Source organism: Hemiscyllium ocellatum (assembly GCF_020745735.1).
Source record: "Hemiscyllium ocellatum isolate sHemOce1 chromosome 27 unlocalized genomic scaffold, sHemOce1.pat.X.cur. SUPER_27_unloc_5, whole genome shotgun sequence".
Classification (NCBI taxonomy): Eukaryota; Metazoa; Chordata; class Chondrichthyes; order Orectolobiformes; family Hemiscylliidae; genus Hemiscyllium; species Hemiscyllium ocellatum.
In genome coordinates, this window is record NW_026867514.1 from 847246 (window position 1) to 866582 (window position 19337).

At 47.0% G+C, this 19337-nt stretch overlaps 1 non-coding gene across 1 annotated transcript; it reads left to right on the forward strand.

Moving 5' to 3' along the window:
- Positions 1-15693: 15693 nt before the first annotated feature.
- Positions 15694-15765, forward strand: trnaw-cca (transfer RNA tryptophan (anticodon CCA)). Its single transcript has one exon. It is a non-coding gene; the product is annotated as a tRNA-Trp (tRNA).
- The last annotated feature ends 3572 nt before the right edge of the window (positions 15766-19337 follow it).

Consider the following 19337-nt stretch of genomic DNA (forward strand, 5'->3'; position numbering starts at 1 on the left):
CTGGATTGGTGTCTGAGCAGATGGGATGACTGACTAAATCCCTTTCCGCACGTGAGGCAGGTGAAAGGCCTTTCCCCAGTGTGAACCCGCTGGTGTCTCTGCAACTGGAATAATCTGTGAATCCCTTACCATACACAGACCAGGAGAACGGTCTTTCCTCAGTGTGGATGCGCCTGTGCGCCAGCAGGATGGATGAATGGTTAAACCCTTTCCCACAGACGAAGCAAGTGAACAGCCTCTCCTTGGTGTGAATGTGCCGATTTGTCAGCAGATCAGAGGGGTTAATGGATCCCTTCCCACACTCGGACCAAGTGACTGATCTCTCCCCAGTGTGAACCTGCTGGTGAGTCACCAGGGTGGATAAATGAATGAACCCCTTCCTGCACATGGAGCAGGAGAGCAGTCTCTCCCTGGTGTGAACTCGAAGGTGCATAAACAGGGCAGACAAGTTAATGAATACCTTCATGCAGACAGAGAAGGAGGATGGTCTCTTCCCTAGTATGATCTATTGGAGGACCAGCAATGCAGATGACTGGGTGAATCCGTTCATGCACGTAGAGCAGGCGAACGGGCTCTCTCCGGTGTGAGCCGGCTGGTGGGTCACCAGGGTGATAAATAAATGAACTCTTTCCCACACACGAAGCAGATGAAAGGTCTTTTCCTCGGGAAACTCTACCGGTGGAGCACCAGGGTGGATAAATGAATGAAGCCCTTGCTGCATAGAGAGCAGGCGAAAGTCCGCTCCCCGGTGTGACCATGGCAATGACGTTCAAGTAAAGATGGAATTTTGAATTCCATCCCACAGTCCTCACATTTCCACGGTTTCTCTATGATTTGGGAATCCATGTCTCTGTCCAGCTTCGACAAGTGTTTGAAGGACGACTCACACATGGAACGTGTTAAATCTCTTGCCACTGCCATTCACCAGGCTTACTTTCCAATTAAGAAGATCATGCATGTCTCGCTGTAGTGCTAACTTCATTTGCTACCTGTACTCCATAACATTTCATTCCCTGTCACTCAAACTTCAGTTCGATTCAGCCCTGAATACATTCAAAGAGCCTGTCTCTATTACTTTTTGTGTGGGAGCATTGCAATAAAGAAGAGCGAATAAACTCCTCATTCTGCTGATATGGGAAAGCCCTTATTTATAATCTGTGTCATCGAGTTCTAGATTCTCTGACAAGGAAGCATTTTATTGGCATCTATCCTGACAAGCCACCCCTCCTCAGAAAGTGCAGTACTCACATGTTGGACAATGGAAGGAAGTTGCAGTCTGGAATGAAGCTCTATCTTCATTCAATTTCAGAGTAAAACTCCCTCCTCTAGACAACACCGAGGAGCAAAGCAATGTCTCCCCTTTTCCATTCTTCATCTTGGGAGGGAGAGATGGGGGAAAACTGTTCACTTATTGCAACTGCAGTGAATCCAGGGAGGGACAAGACTCTGCAAAGGTGCTCAGATGCTCTCTGTCCCTCTTAAATGTATTTTCACTTTTTTCCTTAATTTGACACATTCATTTGAATACAATTTGCACCCTAGAAATGGATAGCTTCTTTCCTCACGTACACAATTAAAAGGGTAGTTTCTCATGGAACTGAGCAGCATTTAAGGGATTAGCACATTGATATGAAAAGTACATATGTGTTGCTTCATTTTGAGTATATCTAATATGATTCACTGTTGTAAAAGTTTAATGGCTAATATGCTTTACCTTCTAATAACATTCTATATTTCTTGTCATCTTTTTCATTTAATAGAATAGAAGGAAGTCAATCAGCAACTTAAATGGCTTTCTTTTCTCAAGCGGCCTTATTATTTCATTTTCATGTCCTTGATTCAGCTCCATTTGCAACATCTTTGACAGCATCTTGTTCTAGGTCATTGTGTATGGAGGAAAGCTTCACTTAGGTGCTTCTTAAGGCTGGCTGACTGGCTGCATGACAGTTTTCAGTTTTGGTGTCCTGGATAACATGTGATCAGAAGGTATTTGGCAGTTTACAGGAATTTGGTGCCTATGCTATGTCCATTTAACAGTACACTTACTTTGTTAATTTTTCTGAAGGATATCAAGTGGAAGACCAGGGTTGTCTCTACTACCCTTCTTGAACAAGGGAACCACATTTGCTATCCTACAGTCTTCTGGCATTATTCCTGTAGACAACGAGGACATAAGAATCAAGGGCAATGGCTCTGCAATCTCCTCCTTTGCTTCCCAGAGAATCCTAGGATAAATGCCATCAGGCCCAGGAGACTTATCTATTTTCACCCTTTCCAGAATTTCCACACCTCTTCCCTACATACCTTAAAGCCATCCATTCTAATTAATTGTGACTCAATATTCACATCGGCAACAATCTCCTGTTCCTGAGTGAATACTGACGAAAAGTATTCATTCAGTGTCTTCTCAATCTCTTCAGCCTCCACGCGCAACTTCCCACTACTATCCTTGACTGGACCTATTCCTACCCCAGTCATTCTTTTATTCCTGACATACCTATAGAAAGCCTTTGGGTTTTCCCTAATCCTACCAACCAAAGACTTTTCATGTCCCCTCTTTGCTGCTCTTAGCTCTCTCTTCAGATCCTCCCTGGCTACCTTATAACCCTCAATCACCCCAATTGAACCTTCACGCCTCATCTTTACATAGGCCGCCCTCTTCGCTTTAACAAGGGATACCAATTCATTATTAAACCACGGCTGCCTCACACGATGCTTTCCTCCCTGCCTGACAAGTACATACTTACCAACTCAATAGTTCCTCCTTGAACAAGCTCCACATATCAATTGTGCCCTTCCCTTGAAGCCTACTTTTCCAAGCCACGCATCCTAAGCCATGCCTCACTGCATCATAATTTCCCTGCCCCCAGCTATAACTCTTGCCCTACAGTGCACACTTATCCCTCTTCATCACCAGAGTAAAAGTCACCGAATTGTGGTCACTGTTCCCAAAGTGCTCACCTACCTCCAATTCTAACACCTGGCCTGATTTGTTAGCCAGAGCTAAATCCAGTTCGGCCTCACCCCTTGTTGGCCTGTCAACATATTGTGTCAGGAAACCCTCCTGCACACCTTGAACAAACACCGTCCCATCTAACGTACTCGAGCTATAGCTTTCCCAGTCAATATCTGGAAAGTTAAAGTCCCCCATCACAACCACCCTATTACTTTCACTCTTCTCCTGAATCATCCTCGCAATCCTTTCTTCTCCGTCTCTTGGACTATTAGGAGGCCTGTAGAAAACGCCTAACAGGGTGACCTCACCTTTCCTATTTCTAACCTCAGCCCAAACTACCTCAGATGGCGAGTCTTCATCCATCGTCCTTTCCCCCACTGTATTACTATCCTTGACAAGCCATGCCACTCCTCCCCCTCTTTTGCCCCCACCTCTGACCCTACTAAAGCATTTAAACCCTGGAACCTGCAACAGCCAATTCTGTCCCTGTTCTACCCATGTCTCCAAAATAGCCACAACATCGAAATTACAGGTACGAACCCACGCTGCAAGTTCACCTACCTTATTTCATATACTTCTCGCATTGAAGTATACACACTTCAAGTCATCTTCCTGTTTGCAGGCACCCTCCTTCGAGATTGATGCCATGTTCCTAACCTCCCTACACTCAATGTCCTGCACCCTAAAGCGACAGTCTAGGTTCCCATGCCCCTGCAGAGTTTAACCCCCCCACCCAAAGAGCACTAGCAAACCTCCCCCCAAGGATACTGGTGCCCCTCAGGTTCAGGTGTAGACCATCCTGTTTATAGAGGTCCCACCAGTCAACAATCCACAAGCCAGGGACACAGCCAGACAGGACGGACTCAGGATGATCCAGGTAATAATTACAGACGCTCACCACAGACTTCAAAAATACCGACAAGAAATTGCTCGCCAAACATCGTTAATTTCAAAAACCACCAATCAGGAATGGACCCGGACCATAGAACAGGCCGTCACCATAGGACAGAACAGGACCACACACTGCAAAAAAACGGCACTAAAAGAAAAAATGGCCAAACGAACACACAACGAAGAGGACACCACAACACACACCTGGGTTAAAAACCTCTCCCACAGACAGCTCACAGACACGGAAAGAATAATACTGGCCTAGGGACTCAGCTACAACCACAGGGACGCCAAGACAGCAGACGTCCTAGCAGCACTAGAATGCACACTCAGGAACAATGGGCTGACAGAAGAGACACAACAAACAGTGAGACAAAGTATCACACCTCTGATAACAAGGAAAAGACAAACAAATAACCTCAAACCCCAGGAGAGAGAAGCACTAAAAACACTAAGAAACGATAAGAACATAATCATACTACCAGCAGACAAAGGCAGAATGACGGTCATCCTGGACAAAGCAGAGTACATCCAAAAAGCGCAACAACTACTTGCAGATACCAACACCTACCAAAAGAGGGAGTTTGACCCCACTCCACAGCTCACCAATAGGATAAACAACACACTGAGGAATCTACAAAAAATGGACAGATAACCAGGTCGGACTACAAAGAATGAAACCTGAAAGCAACAACTTTCAGGTTTCATTCTCACGGTGGCACAGTGGTTAGCACTGCTGCCTCACAGCGCCTGTAGACCCGGGTTCAATTCCCGACTCAGGCGACTGACTGTGTGGAGTTTGCACGTTCTCCCCGTGTCTGCGTGGGTTTCCTCCAGGTGCTCCGGTTTCCTCCCACAGTCCAAAGATGTGCGGGTCAGGTGAATTGGCCAAGCTAAATTGCCCGTAGTCTTAGGTATGGGGTAAATGTAGGGGTATGGGTGGGTTGCGCTTCGGCGGGTCGGTGTGGACTTGTTGGGCCGAAGGGCCTGTTTCCACACTGTAAGTCTAATCTAAAAAAAACACCCCAAGATTCCATGGACTACCTAAAGTGCACAAACCAGACATCCCACTCAGACGCATCGTATCACTAACAGGGACACCATCACACAAACTGGCTAAAGAACTACAGCAGAAACTGAAACACCTGATCAGCGGATCCAGACACTCTATACAATCAATACAGGAATTCTTGGACATCATCAGAAATATACACATAGACAAGGAAGAAACCATGGTCTCCTTCAATGTAACAGCACTGTTCACCTCTATCGACAAAACCCTAGCCAGAGAAACAATAGCCAACCTGCTGGACATACAGAACAGACAATAGGACGTTGAACCTATCAGCAAAGACGGCATACTTAAACTACTGGACCTGTGCCTCACAACACATTTCACATTCAACAACCAGATATACGAACAAATCAACAGAACACCCATTGGCTCACCGATCTCTGGACTCATAGCAGAAGCAGTAATGCAAAGGTTAGAACAAATAGTCTTACCACAAATTCAACCCAAACTCTGGGTCAGATATGTTGGATGACACCTCTGTAATCATTAAACACACAGAAATAGAGAACACACACCGGATCATCAACGCCACACTCACAGGAATCCGATTCACGAGAGAGGAAGAAAAGGATAACCAACTCCCATTCCTAGACGTGATGGTACAGAGAACACCGAACGGAGAATTCACCACGAAGGTATACAGGAAAGCCACACACACAGACCAAGTCCCGAACTATGAAAGAAACCACCCCAACACACACAAACGAAATTGCATCAAGACACTATTCAAAAGGACCACAACACACTGCACTACACCAGAACTGCAAAAAGAGGAAGAAGAACACCTATAAAATGTATTCGCCAAAAACGGATACACTCGCAATTTCATCAACAGATGCCGAAGGGAAAGACAACGGAACGAGGACATGCCGCAACCCAAAGGACTAGCCATACTACCATACAGAAGGAGCATTTCCGAACTGACAGCCAGACTACTGCGACCACTCGGACTCATAACAGCACACAAACCAACAGCCACTCGCAGACAACAACTCACCAGAACGAAGGACCCGATACCCATCCTACGCGCCTTTATAGCAAAGAAAACCTACCCAGGTAAGTTTGTGCTACACCAGCTTCCGGGTCCGCTCCGTGCTTTTTTTGAAAAATAATTTAAATTTTTTGTTGTTTTTTTTTCTGTCGACGCTAGTTTGAAGTTCCCCATTGACTGTTCGCTCTACTGTGACATCTAAGAATGGGACTTTGTTGCTGTTCTCCTCCTCTTCAAACCAGGAGCCCCCCTCAGGCCACAGTCTCACCACTTGGAACACCAATATACACACTAGTCAAAGACCTCCACTGAAGACGGAAACACCAAGTCGAAGATTCACGCCACTCCAGTTACTCCATCCAAGAATTCTTGAACACCAAAGACAACACGCGCAAACCAAATACTTAACCGCAGAAGCAATCATCCCAACACCCACACACGAGTGAACAATCCCCACTCTCTCCGTGGAGCAGGTAAGGGCAGTTTGGCAGTGTCTGTTTGTAGACGCGGTTACGTTTGTTTAACGGTTTAAATTTAAACTTTTTTTTAAAAAAAGCGCGGAGCGGACCCGGAAGCTGGTGTAGCGCAAGCTTACCTGGGTAGGTTTTTTGCCAATAAAAGAGCGCAGGAGTGTCCCAGAGATGTGACTTGACTCTCCAGTCTCCCTAATGTTACAGAGATCGCATCGGGAGCAATGGATGCAAAAAAAATTACATTGATGGATGTACCAGTGAAAGTCTTCTTACTACCGCAGCCCGGGTTCGATTCCCAGACAGCGAGGCAATTTTCGGCAGAACTACAAAAACAGGTCTATGACTCCCTTGTGGTTAGGATTCGGCTGTCTTCCCCCCGGGTTCGATTCCCGGTCCGGGCAGTAGTTTACAGCGAGTCTACGGGCTGTCCATTCTTCTTAAATGCGCTGGACAGTTATTTATTGATCTTCGTCGTTCCTGGGTGCTGCAGTGTGAAGTAGCCCGTTGAAATAGCATCCTGATGCAGATTTGTTTGCATGTGTTGGGATGATTGCTTCTGCAGCTACAAACGAGTGAGCAATCCTCACTCTCTCGGCGGAGCAGGTCAGGGCTGTTTGGCAGTGTCTGTTTGTAGACGCGGTTACGTTTATTTAACTGTTTAAATTTAATATCATTGTATCCATTGCTCCCGATGCGATCTCTATAACATTGGGGAGACTGGAGAGTCACGTCACATCTCTGGGACTCTCCTGTGCGCCTTTATCGGGAAAAAACACCTACCCAGGTAAGCTTGCGCTACACCAGCTTCCGGGTCCGCTCCGCGCCTTTTTCCAATAAAGGCGCGCAACTGAGTCCAGGAGATGTGACTTGACTCTCCAGTCTCCCCAATGTTCTCGAGGTCGGATAAAGTCTTCTTACTGCCGCAGCCCGGGTTCGATTCCCGGGCAGCGAGGCAATTTTCAGCACCGCCAGAAGAGCGGATTTATTCCTCCTTGGTGGTCTAGTGGTTAGGATTTGGCGCTTTCACCGTCGCAGCCCGGGTTCGATTCCCGCTCAGGGAAGTAGCTTTCAATGTGTCTTAATGCGCTGTACAGTTGTTTCTTGATCTTCGTCGTTCCTGGGCACTGCAATGCGAATTAGCTCGTTGGAATAGCGTCCTGATGCAGATGTGTTTGGATGATTGCTTCTGCAGCGACAAACAAGTGAACAATCCTCACTCTCTCGGTGGAGCAGGTCAGGGCTGCTTGGCAGTGTCTGTTTGTAGACGCGGTTACCTTTGTTTAACAGTTTAAATTTAATATTTTTGAATCCATTGCTCCCGATGCGATCTCTATAACATTGGGGAGACTGGAGAGTCAAGTCACATCTCCGGGACTCTCTTGCGCACCTTTATAGAAAAAGAAACCTACCCAGGTAAGCTTGCGCTACACCAGCTTCCGGGTCCGCTCCGCGCTTTTTTCCAATAAAGGCGGGCAGGAGAGTCCCGGAGATGTGACCTGACTCTCCAGTCTCCCCAATGTTACAGAGATCGGATTGAAGTCTTCTTACTGCCGCAGCCCGGGTTCGATTCCCGGGCAGCGAGGCAATTTTCAGCGCAGCTGCAAAAACCCATCTAGGTCTCCCCGGTGGTCCAGTGGTTCGGAGTCGGCGCTCTCACCCCCGCGGCACCGGTTCGATTCCGGGTCAGGAAAGCAACTTCCAGAGGGTCTGCAGGCTACCCATTCTTCTTAAATGCGCTGTTCAGTTTTTTTATTGGTCTTCATCGTTCCTGGGTACTGCAGTGTGGAGTAGCTCGTTGAAATAGCATCCTGATGCAGATTTGTTTTTATGTGTTGGGATGATTGCTTCTGCAGCTTAAGTACATTGTTCGCGTGTGTTGTTTTCCTGTAGACGCTGTTTTGAATTGACCATTGACTGTTTGCTCTACTGTGGCATCTAGAAATGGCACTTTGTTGTTGTTCTCCTCTTTTGTGAATTTTATGCCAGTAAGGATATTGGTGATGGTGTAGTAGGCTTCCTCTAAGTTGTTTCACTTTGTGATGACAAAAGTGTCATCACTGTAGCCGGTCCAAAATTTGGGTTGGATCTTTGGAAGGGCTGTTTGTTCGAGTCTCTGCATTGTTGCTTCTGTTCGGAATTCTGATATTGGTGGTTTCATGGGTGTTCCGTTGATTTGTTTGTTAGTCCTGTTACTGAATAGGAAGTGGGAGGTCAGGCACAGCTCCACGAGCTTGACAGTGTTATCTTTGCTGATGAAGTTGGTGCTGTTTGGTGTTTGTGTCTTTGGTTCTTCAAGTAGTGTCTTCACTTTTCTTTGGTCACGTTGATGTTAATGGATGTGAACAGTGCTGTATGTCAAAGGACAGCTTCATTCCATCCTCTTCTATCTTGGTGTCTTTGGTGTTCAAGAATTCTTGGATGGAGTAACTGGAGTAATCGTGAGTCTCCCTCGCCCCCTCAACACCGCGTATCTGTGCCCCAAACAAGAGAGTCCCCAATAACTAATGCTCTGCTCTTCTCCACCCTTCCCTTCTGAGCAACAGGAACAGGCTCCATGCCAGAGGCCTGAACCCCATTGCTTAACTCGGTAAGTCGTTCCCCCGACAAGTATCCAAAACAGTAAACTTGTTCTTGAGGGGAACGACCGCAGGGGGTCCCTGCACTGGCTGCTTCCTCCAAGTCCCTCTCACTGTCACCCATTTGTCTGCAATCTTTGGAGTTAGTACTTCCCTAAAGCTCCGATCTATGACCCCCTCTGCCTCCCGAATGATTCTAAATTCATCCAACTCCAGCTCCAGTTCCCAAACACGGTCTTGGAGGAGCTGGAGATGGGTACACTTCCTGCAAGTGTAATCAGCAGGGACGACCATGGCATCCCTCACCTCAAACATGTTGGAAGAGGAACATTGCACTGCCTTCACTGCCATCCCTCTAAAAGTAACCTTTAAAAAAAATAGGTCTAAAGAATAGAACCAGCAAAATGCAGCACTGACCTGCTCACCACAACGGGTCTTATTATAAGTTTAGAGGATGCGGGCGGGTGCAAGGCACTACCCCTGTTGTGCCTCCGGTTCCTCTCCTGCGCGCCTTGAAAGGAATAAAAACCTACACATGTAAGTTTGCGCTACACCAGCTTCCGGTCCGCTCCGCGCATTTTTTTTGAAAAAGAATTTAAATTTAAACCGTGAAACAAACGTAACCGCGTCTACAAACAGACAGTGCCAAACAGACCTTACCTGCTCCGTGGAGAGAGTGAGGATTGTTCACTCGTTTGTAGCTGCAGAAGCAATCATCCCAACACATGCAAACAAACCTGCATCAGAATGCTATTTCAACGAGCTACTTCACACTGCAGCACCCAGGAATGACGAAGATCAATAAATAACTGTCCAGCGCATTTAAGAAGAACGGACAGCCAGTAGACTCGCTGAAAGCTGCTTAGCTGACCGGGAATCGAACCCGGGGCGCGGCAAAGAGAGCACCTAATCGTAACCACTAGACCACCAAGGAGACTGAGACTGGGTTCTGTAGTTCTGCTGAAAATTGCCTCGCTGCCGGGGAATCGAACCTAGGCTGCGGTAGTAAGAAGACTTTCACCGGTACATCCATCAATGTAATTTTTTTTGTATCCATTGCTCCCGATGCGATCTCTGTAACATTGGGGAGACTGGAGAGTCATGTCACATCTCCGGGACTCTCCTGCGCTCCTTTATAGGAAAAAAACCTACCCAGGTAAGTTTGCGCTACACCAGCTTCCGGGTCCGCTCCGCGCTTTTTTTGAAAAAAAATTTAAATTTAAACTGTGAAACAAACGTAACCGCGTCTACAAACAGACAGTGCCAAACAGCCCTTACCTGCTCCGCGGAGAGAGTGAGGATTGTTCACTCGTTTGTGGGTGTTGGGATGATTGCTTCTGCGGTTAAGTATTTGGTTTGCATGTGTTGTTTTTCTGTTGATGCTAGTTTGAAGTTCCCCATTGTCTGTTCGCTCTACTGTGACATCTAAGAATGGCACTTTGTTGCTGTTCTCCTCCTCTTCAAACCAGGAGCCCCCCTCAGACCACAGTCTCACCACTTCGGACACCAATATACAGACTAGTCAAAGCCCTCCACTGAAGACTAAAACACCAAGTCGAAGACTCACGCCACTCCAGTTACTCCATCCAAGAATTCTTGAACACCAAATACAACAAGATAGAAGAGGAAGGAATAATACACATCAGGAGCGAACACAATCCTTTCTTGATTGGAAATATACAGAACCGATTTCAATGAGCCTGACGTGATATGAACATGCAACCTTGGGATGTGGAGTCAGACACGCTACCGTTGCGCCACAAGCTCACAGAGTTCCTGAGGTCTCTATTCATGCTTAAGGGAAGTCATCGCACTACAATGATTTTACGTTATGAGCAACAACGGAGATCGACAGTTCATGTCTGTTCTGTCTCTCCACCTCTCCTTCTGTTTCTCGAAACAATTTCCAACTCTACCTCAATAAAAAGCTGAAAGAACTGCGGACGCTGCATATCAGAAACAAAAAACAAACAGTAGTTGCCGGTGACCCTTCCATAGAACCGATGGTGATTGGGAAAACGTTGGTTTATATGCAGGAGATATTGTGGGAGGAAGGCGGATGCAGTAAATGATAGATCAGGACAGACCCCAAAGCGAGGGAAGAACTGTTGGACAGGAAAGGGAGTTGATAACGATCTGCGTGGGAGGGTGAATAACTGTTAATAGAGACTGTTCGTGGCTAAGAATAGGTAGTGTGTAATGACAGACTATGTGATAACAAGGCTTGGTGTGTGTGGTAGAGACGAGGATACTATGGATTTCAGGCCCTAGAATTATTGAACTTGATATTGGGACCGGAGGGATGTATGGTCCCCAAGTGGAATATTCGGTGCTCTTCGTTCTGCTGGTGCTGAGCTTCGCTGGGACAATACAGCAAACCTGAGACAGAGATGTTGGTCAGGGAACAGGGTGGGGTTGGAATTGGCAGGCAACTGGAAGCTCAGGGTCTTTTTTGCAGGCAGAACGTAGATGTTCTATAGATGTTTGGGGAACATTTTCCTGACCCCATTAAAAGCACACATTGTCGAAGCCGAGGAAGAACAGCAAATAAAGCCCTCCTGGATGGGTTCGAACCACCAACCTTCCAGTCAACAGCCGTGAAAGTATTACAAGCATTTTCGACAAGTGATGCAGGGGACTGGGAAGAAAAGTGTTATAAACTGTGAACAACAAAGTTCTGGAGTACCACACTGACATTCAAACACCAAAAACATCCAGATCCTGATTAATCAGATTGCATTGTGGTGCTTTTCTGCAAAGCATCCACTTGTAATGTCCTACAAAAGAGTGACAAAACCCATCCCTGTCAGCCCAGGATAGAAAATCCGAAGGGATGAAGGTTTGCTTATTTTCTGAAGATTCACAAAACTTAGACTGGGTTTTGGTGATTGTTTCCTTTCCACTCCCAGGAGCCACAGTGGTTGAGGCGTTGAGTTGGGGAAAGTAAAATGTGCCCGTGAGCAGCGTGTGAGGCTATTTCAGCTTCCGCTGTGACTTGACTCCGATGTTCTGAGGGACATTTATTGACGCGAGACAGTGAAAAGATTCTCATTCCCGCAGATCGGGAATTCAAACCGTGTGCCGGCTTCAGGACAATGAGAAAGATTAATTGGGGTGTGTGAAGAAGCTGTGAGCTGCATTTCAAACAGGTAGGTGGAGACAGATGCGTCATTCATTGGGCCCCCGGCCCTGTGCGTATCTCACGCCACCATGCTGCAGAGTTCTGACGCTAACACAGACATGCGCAGCAATGGGAACATTCACAAGGTCAACAACCAAAGATAATCAGCGTCACTGCTTCCCTTCCACAGTCCCAACTTTGTGAAGCAGTATCTTTCACTGGCAAAGGAAACACCCTTGTCCTCAGGTGCCTGCTTCATTTCGATCACGATTTCCAGCCCCTCACTGTTCTAGTCTCATTTGCAGACACTTGGCTCATAGCCTCAAAAGAAGCTCTGCGGATATCTGCTTATTCCACCCGAACAGGCAGTGGGTTCCAGATTCCCACCAGTCCCAATGTGAATGAAATATTTTTCACCCTCCACTGACTTGAATCTTAAAGAAGAAGCCGGGGAGCAAGCTCCCTTGCTTTTCGACGACATTTCTCATTTTGTAGTCGGCAGGGGTCACACCTGCGTGGGGAACCACAATGGGTTTCAAGTCCATCGCATTAAGCACTAGGCTCACGAATACAGAACTACACTGACAGCTTCACTTCCCAGATCTGTCTGCCTGCGGAGCTGAGAAAGAGTGAAACATCGCAGAGTTTGTTTGAATCCATTCACTTCAGTGATTCGAAAGGGTTAAATATCTGCACACGGCGAGTCTAGGTGTTTCATCGCAAAAGATGAAATGAACTTTCAGTTAAAAACAAATCTAGAAATTTCAGGAGGAACGGAGAAGGTCAGGCAACATCTATGGGAAGAGAATCAGACCTGGCATTTCAGAATTCCGTTTTCGCCGACAGGTGCTGTCAAACCTGCCGAGTTTCTCTTTTTTGTCTCGGGTTCTCAGCATCCGCAGTCCCTGACGTTAGACAATAATACAATTCAGAAACACCATTGTGGAGAAGGTTTCCGCTCGGATAACATTTTCCTGACCCCATGAAAGTGCACACAGTCGCGAAGCCAAGGAAGAGGAAAAAACTAAGCCTTGCTGGGTGGGTTTGAACCACCAACCTTTCGGTTAATAGCCGAACGCGCTGAAAAATTGCACCACAGAAACAGGCGGTGTCGTGGACTGCGCCATCGTTTAGGGCAGGCTATTAGTGAATTCATAATTCAGCCTGCCCCGCCTAGAATTACAATTGTCGTCTATCACTTTTACTTTTCCTGAATAAAGCCTGGGACATTCATTGTGGAGACACCGGGGACAGTCTGATCACACCCTCTGCAGACACATCCATGTCACGAGGAACTAGTTTTCTTCCTCCGGGACCGTCGCCCTTCGAGCCTTTCAGTGTTTTGCCTGTTCCCGAGTTCCCTCATTGGCTCGGAGGGGAGAAGGGGTTTGAATTCCTGATGTGCAGGAACGACAATTCTTTCAATGTCTCAGATCAGTTCATGTCCCGAGAACATCAGAGTCAATCTCCCGGCCTCTTCAACAAGGGGACGGTGTCTGGGCTGTCTCTGCTCAGTCGGACGGTTCATCTTTCATTCTCATCTAAATCCGCTTCCCAAAGAGTTTCTAAAGGTTCACAAAGCTGGAGACTGGGATTTCTGTTTTGCTTCATGAACATTTTTCCATTTCCTAACTGACAATATTTTGCCAAAATCTCTTCCCAAGTGTACGCCATGCTTCATTTCCAGGGATGAGGAATTTCCAATGTGGGGAGACATTCCCAAGGTTGGGAATGTTCGCTTTGGAGCAAAGAAGTTTAACTGGAGATTTCCTGGGGCTGTTGGTAATGATGGGAGAAGAAGCGGTGGGAATGGGCAGATTAATGATCAGAAGAACCAATTGCCACTAACCAGAGTCAGTTACCAGAGGACAGAAATTGAAGTTCTTGAATGAAAAGCAGCACTTGTGCCTAATAAACACAGAGAATACTGCAGAAAGCCAACAGGTCGTGTATCATCTGTGGAAAGGTAAACAGAGCTGACGTTTTGAGTCTGGCACGCTGTTTGTTCCGAACACGAGTTTCCTGCATGGAAATCAATTCCCAGACATGAGAAAACGGGACTTTATTGAGACGGGTTTTGTGAAGTTTGAGCGATAATGCAAACAACAGGAAGTCATTTAAAATCGCCAGCGAAGAAAGCATAGTCAGCAGGTTACCACCCTGGGCGGGGAAGCCCCAAAGGATCTCCACGCCAGCACTTTAAATGTTCGGCCACAACTACACTCCCGAAGTTGTGGTCAAAAATTTCTCATGGAATTGCTCTAACAGGAAAGGTGAGTACTGGACTTGTCCTGTCCGCGCCATAGCCCCAACGTATCCTGTTCCCCTGGATTTGATCAGGACAGAGGAGGCTGATGAGAGATTGAATTGAATTACACACATTGATGAGGGACAGAGCGGGTGGGAAAGATCCATTTCCGTGCGTAGAGAGATGAATAATCAGGGCCGAAAATAAGGAGCCACTTCAAGAAATTTGGGGTTCATTCAGCAAAGCTAATGTAGAACTGTTCACAGAAATTGGTGATGAAAGTCTCTCGAGTTATTTTGATGAGAAATGTTGAAAATGCTAATACAAACGATAGAATGAACGTAGATTGGTAAATGTATTTGGTGACAGTTCTGTTCATGCCCTGTGAGCGAAACGTGGATCTGAAGAAATAAAAGGGACATTCTGAAAATGTGTTGCTGGTTAAAGCACAGCAGGTTAGGCAGCATCTCAGGAATAGGGAATTCGACGTTTCGAGCATAAGCCCTTCATCAGGAATGAGAGAGAGTAGCCAAGCAGGCTAAGATAAAAGGTAGGGAGGATGGACTTGGGGGAGGGGCGATGGAGGTGGGATAGGTGGAAGGAGGTCAAGGTGAGGGTGATAGGCCGGAGTGGGGTGGGGGCGGAGAGGTCAGTAAGGAAATTGCAGGTTAGGAGGGCGGTGCTGAGTTGAGGGAACCGACTGAGACAAGGTGGGGGGAGGGGAAATGAGGAAACTGGAGAAATCTGAATTCATACCTTGTGGTTGGTGGGTTCCCAGGCAGAAGATGAGGCGCTCTTCCTCCAGCCGTCGTGTTGTTATGTTCTGCCGGTGGAGGAGTCCAAGGACCTGCATGTCCTCGGTGGAGTGGGAGGGAGAGTTAAAGTGTTGAGCCACGGGGTGGTTGGGTTGGTTGGTCAGGGCGGCCCAGAGGTGTTCTCTGAGGCGTTCCGCAAGTAAGCGGCCTGTCTCCCCAATATAGAGGAGGCCACATCGGGTGGAGGTTGGGTTGGTGGGGGGTGTGTGGATCTGACGAGGGAGCCACGAAGGGAGTGGTCCTTGTGGAACGCTGATAGGGGAGGGGAGGGAAATATATCTCTGGTGGTGGGGTCCGTTTGGAGGTGGCGGAAATGACGGCAGATGATACGTTGTATGTGGAGGTTGGTGGGGTGGTAGGTGAGAATCAGTGGGGTTCTGTTTTGGTGGCGGTTGGAGGAGCGGGGCTCAATTGTTTCGAGAGACAGAAGGAGAGGGGGAGAAACAGAACAGACATGAACTGTTGATCTCCGTTGTTCCTCATAACGGAAAATCATTGTAGTGCGATCACTTTACTTAAGTATGAATAGAAGCGATCAATACCCCGTGAGCTTGTGGCGCAACGGTAGCGCGTCTGACTCCAGATCAGAAGGTTGCGTGTTCAAATCACGTCAGGCTCACTATAAATCGTGTTCTTACATTTCACCTTCAAGGAAGGGTTGTGTTCCCTCCGTACATTTGCTGAGCCAAGTCTCCTTTGCGGAAACTTTCCATCACACGTGAAGCTTTGCTGTCAGTTTGATTTGAGAACACTGTGTCAAGGAGGTGGTGTGCCCAGTGTTTGGGTAAATGCTCAGCTCTCCCCAATGTGAGAAGAAGAACACAAACTATTCATCACGGGATTTAAACACAGCCTCTTCGGTCAGTTGGTGACAGCGCGGTGTGAATAACATTATACCGACAGTTTTACAGTATAATCCATAACCTCCCATCTTCATATTTCAATCCATCAGGAGGTCCCAGCTCCTCCTGTTGCAGCAGAGTGACAGCGAGTTCAGATAGAAATGTTTCCCACCAACAGCAAATTCTTTCCTCTCACTGGACACAGTTAAAATTATCTTTATTCAACAGAAGGAGCGGAAACTACAGTCTGACGGCCCCTCTCCACATTAACGGTGAGCCTGAATTTTATAAACGGTGTCACTAACATACTGTGGCGGACACTGATTTGGTTCAATCGATTTTTTTGCCAAGTGTAATTCACCGAGAGGATGCTGCTGTGTGAAACAGCGTGGGGAATTACTGCAGGGCCTCCTGCACATGGGACACACCGCAACTGATGCGTTTCACCTTCACCAGTTTATTCCTACTCTCGGAGAAGAGAAGTTTGATTATTCAGATCATAGGAGGCCTTCACAAGCCCATGTATCAGTATGGGATAGTAAGCTGTACCTACTGACTGGAAGCGCAGCAAATTGGAGTACTGGTGGGATTATCACACAGGAGAAAACGGCTTCGACAGATCAACTGGAGTGGCTCCCAATGCGCAACTCCACTCACCTCAACTGAATAACTGTAAACAAATTACTCAGTGATTCAAATGAATCCTCAGTTTTGAATCTGCATTGTGTCATGTACCTTCGAGAATGATGTCAAAACACCTTCATTGCTGTGATGGAGTATCCTGTTGGGCAGAATATATCCGTTGTCAAATTTCCTCCATTCTGTTGGTCCAACTCCGATTTCACTCAGAATCACGAAATCCGTGACAGCGCAGACTGAGGCCATGCAGCTCACATTAGCTCTGCAGGTTCAAAACAATAGGTAAATACGTGTCCCATTCTGTCGCCTGTTCTCTGTAAATCTGAACGTTGTTACATTGAACATGTCCACCGAATTTCCTTTTGTGTACATTGAATCTGCCTCTTTGTCACTGTCAGACAGGGATTTACTGGCCCCGCTCCCTGTGCGAAAACGGTCTTCCTAATGTCACTTTTACTTATTTTCCTGATGACTTTAAATCTCTGCCAAATCGTTCTCGATCTTTTCAGACCTGGGATCATTTTCACTGCATTATTTCCTCTGTCTAAAACCCTCATGATGTGGAAAACCTCAATCAGGCCAGCTATCAGCCCTCTGTTCTCCAAAGAGAGTTGCCCCAAACTTTCCAATCTCCCTTCATTGCTGACATTCCTCAGGACAGTACCATTCACTTCAACCTGTTCAGTGCCGTCTGCAATCACTTCACTTCCCCGCTTCCTGAAGTATCACCCTTAGAATTGAGCGTAATACAGGTGGAGGATTCATTCAGACTCGGATTGCGCGGGCGAAAAATCTGCAATCCTTGTTTTCACTTTCAACACGTGTTTCCCTTCGCCTTGTTCACAGCAATGGCGGCTCCTCGCCGTCCCTAATTCAGGCAGTCCGATCTTATTTAAGAAGCGGCTTTTTGAGAAAATTGATCGGGCATTTTTGCTCATGTCAATTTAAGAAATGAGAGTTCGCCTGGTATTGGAACCCGGGAACTCTCACACGTCTGCATTCGCGAGAAGACCCAAAGCTAGAATCATATCCCAGACTAACGAGCCCCCAGCCATGGGTGCAGCCACCTCCTGAAGCAGCTGAGACTTGTTTAGTACGAAATACATTGTACATTGCTCCCAGAATTGCAAGCAGGGACGAGTTTCAAGAACATCTGCTTCTCAATCTGCCTCCCTGCTCCCTGGACGCTGCTGTTTGTCCCGTTCCCTAGGGACCGGGCTGTCTCCACTGGTGGATAATTGAACCATTTTGTTTCTACTTACAAGCTGTGCTGGTGGAAGCCAGAGCCCATTCGCTCTTCTGCTCTCTCTCTCTCTCTCACTATTAAGTGAGGCAGGAGAAGTCAGTTACAGTCATGCGGAGGAAATGGGCAACTTTGAACGTGTTCCAAAGGTCCTGTTAACGGAGAGATAGAAAGATGCTGTGCTGTCCGGACAGAGAGAAATGGACACCGGAGACTCTTCCCTCAGGGAAATTGGTATGAGTGCATTTTTGTGCAGCCTGCTTGGGGTTCAGAATTTGTCTTGACACAGCAATCCTGCAGAGTGCCTTTTGTTACACGGGCGTTGGTTTCTTTACTGCAGCAAATGCACTAAAGCAGCAAGTCATGTGTTTCAACTTCACCGGTTCATTGCCATCTGAGAGAAGAGGTTACACACAGATCAGAAGACAGCGACAAAGAACAGGACAAGACAACTCAGAGCTCCACCAGGGTGCCAGCGCAACTGTATAAATTTGACTTGCGTATCAATGTGACACATTTAACTCAGATACCCGAAGTTTTGGGAAGCAAGGTAAGGGAGAGAGCAGAGCGCCGTGATACGGGAAAGCTGCTAAAGATGACATTGAGTGAATAGGAGGAAATGGTTTCGCTTCTGGGTTATCATCCCAGCATGCACCCGCTGTGCCATTCTCCTGCATTGTACGGCAGCTTTTCCAGAGAAGTATTCAGCTTTTCATCTGGCGTGTGACTTGCAAGATCGAGAATGACGTTAAAAGATCTTCACTGCTGTAGTGTCATGTGCTGTTGTGCAGACATATCGTCAATGTGCAAATATAAACTCAGAAAGCAATGTACACTAGAGACTGAGCCAGCTGAAACTTGCTCAGTATGAAGTAGATTCCACATTGCTCCAAGTATTGCAAATAGCAAAGAGTTTCCAGAACTTCTGCTTGTCATTCTGTCCCCGGGGCGCTGATGTTTGTCTCATCCCCAGGAAGTGGACGATCTCCACTGGCGGATAACTAAACCAATTTGTTTCTACTTGCACGTTGTTCTGGGGGGCGGGGGTTGGAGGGCAAGAGTTCATTCGCTCTTCTGCTCTCTATCCCTCAATTCCTTGGGGTGAGAGATATCTGTTACACTAATGCGTGGGAAGTGAGCAACTTTGATTGTGAACTTGCTCCCAAGGTCTGTTATCGGGGAGATAGAAAGATGCTGTGCTGGCAGGACAGAAAGAAATGGACACCGAGGACTCTTCGCCCAGGTAAATTCACATTGTTGGTGTTCAGAAATCGTCTTCACGCAGCAATCTTACGGAAAGTCTATTGCAAAGTGGGCATCGCCTTCTTTTCTGCGACTGCACAGCAGTTAACATCTGAGCCCCAAGTGTCCCAGATGAAGAGAATCCGAGTGAAACCTTCACTCACTCAGAGTCATTCCCACGGCCCTGAGCTGAGGGACTGCAGGCAGTCCAACACGGAAGGGATG